This window comes from Equus asinus, chromosome X (assembly GCF_041296235.1).
Source record: "Equus asinus isolate D_3611 breed Donkey chromosome X, EquAss-T2T_v2, whole genome shotgun sequence".
Taxonomy (NCBI): Eukaryota; Metazoa; Chordata; class Mammalia; order Perissodactyla; family Equidae; genus Equus; species Equus asinus.
Window position 1 is genome coordinate 48,758,266 of NC_091820.1, and position 5,991 is coordinate 48,764,256.

Consider the following 5,991-nt stretch of genomic DNA (forward strand, 5'->3'; position numbering starts at 1 on the left):
GAATTTACAAAAGTTGCATGATATGACATCAATATACAAAATCAATTATATTTCTATATATTAACAACGAACATGGCAATTAAAAAGTACAATACTACTCACAATAGTATCAAAACCATGAAATATTTAGGGAAAATCTAGCGAAAAAAAGATGTGAAAGACCTATACACTGACAACTACAAAATATTGCTGAGATAAATGAAAGAACACATGCATAAATGGAGAGAGCAACCTTTTTCATGGGTCAGGAAACTCAATATTGTCAAGATACCAATTATCTCAAAACTGATTTATAGATTCCACAGAATCCTAATCAAAATCCCAACAGGATTCTTTTGGAGACATTGGCAAACTGATTCTAAAATTCCTGTAGAAATTCAAAGAACATACAGCAGTCAAAACAACTTTGTAAAAGAAGAAAGTTGGAGGAGTAATACAGTCTAATTTCAAGACATTGTAAAATGTGAAGTAATCAACAGAGGATCCCACTGTTCCATTGTACTCGTAGCTAAAGTTTGCCCAAGAGAAATGAAAGTATACGCACAAAGACGTGAACGCAAATATGTCTGGCAGCTTTATTTATAATAGTCTCAAACTGGAAACAACCCAAATGTCCACCAAAAGGCGAATGGATAAATAAATTGTGGTATGTTCATACAGTGGAATACCACTCTACAACAAAAAGGAATGCGCCTTTGCAGCCTATCCCTGGGAGAATGTGGGCGGCGCAGGGGCACCTGCGTTGACGCGCCTCCAGGAAGAATTCGGCTGCACCTGGCTACAGTCTCCTAGCGACCGGAGCAGTCGGGAAAACAAACTACTGAAGCTAGTGGTCGCCCAGAGGCCAGGGGTACCATGGCGGACAAGAAGTGGCTGTTGGCGCCGGGGCCGCTGGAACCGATGCCCCTGGGCATGAACTGCAAGCCCTGGTACAAAGACAGGTTACCTTCCAAGTGTTTGGCAAAGCACAAGAACAGGCTTCTGAAGTTCCCCACCTCCCTGGACGGCCGGCGGTGGGTATTTGTGAAAGAGGGGCTGGACGACTTCAGGAGGGGCTGTCCACCTTGCGAAGACATAATCATTCGCGGCCGTAAGGAGGGTTTTCTCCCCGTGATTGCTCACAGAGTTCCCCAACCTGCCCCTCCAAAAAGTGAGAAAAAGCCACCCAAGGAAGCAGGCCAGTTTTCCACGCTCTCATCAGCCCAGCTAGCACGGAAGGCATTCGTAGAGGACATCGAAGCCCGCCTGACCGAGCATCCCTTGGCTCATTACCCGAGTCTGGAGGAAGATCTACCTGCAGACCTCTTATTAAAGGTGCTGGAAGTGCTCGATCCTGACAGGAAGCTGGCGGACACCTGGGCTTATTGTCAGGGCACCAGGAAAAGAACGAAGCCCCCCACAAAGCTTAGTGGAAAATGTCGTGCCAGAGCCTACCTGGACCTTCCCAAGAAGACTCCCGTGTCACATCCAGACAATTTGCTTCATGAAGAAAAGTCAAGCACAACGGATTTGCCCCCAGAGCCTCCCTCTCTTAGAAGAGCACCGAGAGGAATTCGTAAATTCTGCAAATGGATTGCGACTTTTGGAGACGTTGGCATTGATGAAGAGTTCATCATAAATCTGTGTAAGGTTGACTTTCAGTACAAACCAACCTATGATACGGGCCACATAAAGAAAATAAACATGCTTTCTTCAAAGCTAAAGTACAGCCTGACGATGGAGAAAATGAAGGAGATCAAATTCTCCACGGATGAAATAAACTGGGCGTGGAAACTCCAGAAACCACACGATCCTTATAAAGTCAATCGGGTGAAGATGAGGTATGGAGCATGGTACCTGAAGCCCAAGTTGTGGAAAAAGCTAATAAATGACGAACCTTTGATTGACCCCGAAGAGGATTTTCGAAGGAAGGCTCTTCAACCGGACATTCTTGAAGATCTTTATGGAACAATTGCCTTTAAAGATTTCATTGTAAGCAAGGGCTACAGGATGCCAGACATCCTTGAGAAGTTGTTTCTCAGGAAGGGATGGAACTACGATTCTGTTAAGACTCCTCTACACAGAGTAATAAGAATGAGCACAAACGTAGAAGAAGATTCACAGGAAGAAATTTAGACAGTTTCCTATGAACTACTTCCTTGGCTATTTCTCTCTGTCATTTTAACATCAATTGGAAGTCATAATGAGTGTCCTATCGAGTATGTATAACCTTGATTCCACAAGATCTGTAAATGCCTAATGCTTATAAACATTTTTCAATGACTTTCTGCTTGAGTTCATCAATATTTTATATCTTTTATCAACTATGAAATCAATAAATTGATATTCACATATAGTTTTCTCACAGTTTTATAGTACTGTGAATATTACATTATATCAATTATTTGTAAAAATAAAAAATAAAAAATTAAATAAAATAAAAAAAATAAAACCATAAATAAAAGAAGAATTACTTAAAAAAAGAAATGACCTAGGGGGCCAGCCCGGTGGCGCAGCGGTTAAGTGAGCACGTTCTGCTTTGGTGGCCCGGGGTTCGCTGGTTCGGATCCTGGGTGCGGACATGGCACCGCTTGATAAAAGCCATACTGTGCTAGGCATCCCACGTATAAAGTAGAGGAAGATGGGCATGGATGTTAGCTCAGGGCCATAATTCCTCAGCGAAAAGAGGAGGATTGGCAGCAGTTAGCTCAGGGCTAATCTTCCTCAAAAAAAAGAAATTATCTAGTTATGTTAGCTACAACATGGGAAGAATCTCAAAATAATTGTGCTTAGTAAAAGGAGACTTGTATAACTCCACTTATATCAAAATTATAATGAATGAATTATGACAATTATTTTGTTAAGCAAAACTTGAAATCTGTAGCCAAAATAATGTTAACCTCATTTATTAATGAAATTATCTTCCATATTAGGATTGCATCAGGTTCCCAAATCAGACTGAAAACTATTTATCAAAATTATAGGTGAAACTTTAGCTATGCTGTTTTATCATACCTCCCAAACAAGTATATTTAAAATACTTTACCATATTCATAAAAGTTCACCATGAAAGAGTGTTTCCATATCATACAACACAAGTGCAGGACAGCAGGGAGCTTCAAGTCCCTGGTAAATCTATTGTGCAAAATAGATCTGCGTAAGCAAAACCATACAGCAACATCAAATATCCTCACGTATCTATTCAAGTGCAATTAATCTTTGCATTTCATGAATAGCAACTTAAAACTCACTCATAAATTTAAAATAAGGAACCAAGCAACTTCTTTACATTCCCAAAATAACAGGTAAAACTATCTGGGACAAGTAAATTTGTAGCTAGAAAGATTTGTGGGGCAGATCTGAAGTGAACTTCTGTTTCCAGTAATGGAGGAACCCATCTGTAAATGGAAGTATATGTATATATTTCATCCTCATAAGAGGGGAACACAAGCCATCAGGTTGTATTATCCACTAATATCCTTGTTGTAATCAACTACTCCCCTTTCACTCACTTTCCTTTTTCATTGAGGTTTCTTAGCGCCTGGATTACTGTCTTGCTCCCTGTGACTACTCTTGTTAACATTCTTGATGATTTAAATATTCACAAAAACTATCCATTGAAATCCTGGCATCAGCTCTTTGACCTCATTACCTCCATTAGTTTTGTCCTCATCTCATTACAGACATTAATCCCCACAGTCAGACTCTAGACTTTGCTATCGGCAATAAATAGACCAACTTCAAATCTCAATTTCAATTATCCCAACTTCTGACCCTTGCTTCTTACCTTGTCGATTGCCCCTTTTAATATTTCCAAACCTCCAGTTCTTTAATTCCAACATGATTTCCAATCCAATGACCCTTATCACCTTTTCAGCATTAATCATGCCTTATGTTTTCAGCACCTTACTTTCCCAGCTTAGATTCCATTGTCCACTACTATCACTTCTTTAAGTGTACTTTTAACTCCCTTGCCTCTCTCTTCCACTCTTGTGTTCTGATAAAACCCCAACCATGGTTAAATCTTAATCTCTGCCATTCTTGTACTTGCACCCAAACAGTTAAATATGGCTAGGGAAACACACATACCACACTGACTGGTTACATGGATGGCATAAATCTTAAATGAGTCTTCAACACTAGCTGAAAGTTCTACTCAGTTTCCCTCATCAATATATTCTCCCACTTTCCAAGGTGACCATTTTACTTCTGTCGTCAATTATCCAACATCCTGTTTCCATTGTTCCCTCTCAAAATATTGCTTTGCTCTTCACTGATAAAATAAAAATATATTTGGAAGAGAACCTCTTTTTCCTCCCGTCACCAAATCTACCAGGCCAGCTGCATCTGTACTCATATTCTCCATCCCTTCTGAAACAAAGGATGAATTCTTTATTCTACCAAGGCAAAAACCTTTCAGTTGTTCATTGGATCTTAACATTTTGCCTAATCAAATATTTGTCCTGTTTTTGTCCTCTTATTTTCCTATATTATTTTTCTGTCTTTTTTGGGATAATTTCTGTCATCGAAAACCAAAAAACAAACCAAAAAAGGCTGTTACAACTCACATCATCTGAAATAATCAAACAAAACAAAATAAAAATTCTCTTGACATAATTTTTCTCCCCAACTACCACTATATTCTTCCTACTCCACTTTCTAGAAAAATTACCAGAAAGAGTTGTTTAGAAATCACTGTTTCCACTTCTTTATAAAGCACCGTTTCCACTTCTTCCTCTCGTGTTCTCTTGAATTCATTCCAATCAGGACTTTATCCTACCATCCTAGTGAAACTTTCTTGTCAAGGTCGCCAATAAGGAATACATGGCAAAATCCAATTAATATTTTCACTTTATTCAAGAGCACTGGACCTAATAAGTAACTCATTCCTTTTTGAAACGCTTTTTAAATTTTGTTCTCTAACATCACAATTTCTGTTATTCTGCTTTTTCTCAGTTATCTTTTGAAATTCTCCTGTTTCTGACCTCAGCGTTGGATTCACCCAGAGCTCAGTCTTGGGACTCACTCCCTAGGTAATTCAACTGAGTATCATGATTGTATCTATTATATATACCTTTTGATCCCCAAATTTGTATCTTCAGGGTTGAACTCCAGACTGCTATAGTCAATTGCCCAATGACACCTCTACTAGCATGTGTAATAAGAATTCAAAATAGAGCATGATCCCAAGAACACTCATAATTTCCTACCTCTAAATTTGTTCTTGCCATAGTCCCCATCTTGGGAAATGGCATCATCTCCACTCACCCAGTTGCTCAGGCCATCCTTGGCTTCTCTATTTCTATGCTGCAGTTTGATGTAACTTCACGATGTATTCCCAAAGTGAGCATTTCTCACCATCTCTACCCTTACTGCTCTTCTCTGAGCCACCATAATATCTTGCTAGACAGCAGCAAGAGCCTCTCATTTTGCCTTCCTACTGCTATTCTTTTCACACTACAGATTATTTTCCACATAGCAAACCAGAGTGATCTTTTAAAAATCAAAATCAGGTCCCATTCTTCCTCGATTACAATCCTCAGAAGGCTCCCCATTACATTTAAAATAAAGTCTGAAAGTCTCCATTGAGAATGAGAAATATTCCATTTCAGAGCCTTTGGATTTGCTTTTCCTTCTGTCTGCAACGTTCTTTTCCTAGATGTTCGTATGGTTAACTTTATTTAGGTATCTTTCAAATGTCACTTCTTCAGAGAGTCCTTCTCAGACTCCCATACCCAAATGATCACCATCCATTACTCTCTACCACCTTATCCTACTTTATTTTTAATATAACATTTATCTCTATGAGATGTGCTATGTATATTTGTTTATTTCTTTATTTTCTCTCTTCTTCGCTAGGCTTAATGCTCTGTGGAAACAGGGACTTTTTTTTTTTAAAGATTGGCACCTGACCTAACATGTGTTGCCAATCTTCTCTTTTTTTTCTTCTTCTTCTTCTCCCCAAAGCCCCCCAAGTACATAGTTGTAGATTCCAGTTGGGAGAGGCTTTGG

The 5,991-nt window shown here is 39.1% G+C and overlaps 1 pseudogene; it reads left to right on the plus strand.

Moving 5' to 3' along the window:
* Positions 1-855: 855 nt before the first annotated feature.
* On the plus strand, positions 856-2,115 carry LOC106825145 (protein FAM47E pseudogene; annotated as a pseudogene).
* The last annotated feature ends 3,876 nt before the right edge of the window (positions 2,116-5,991 follow it).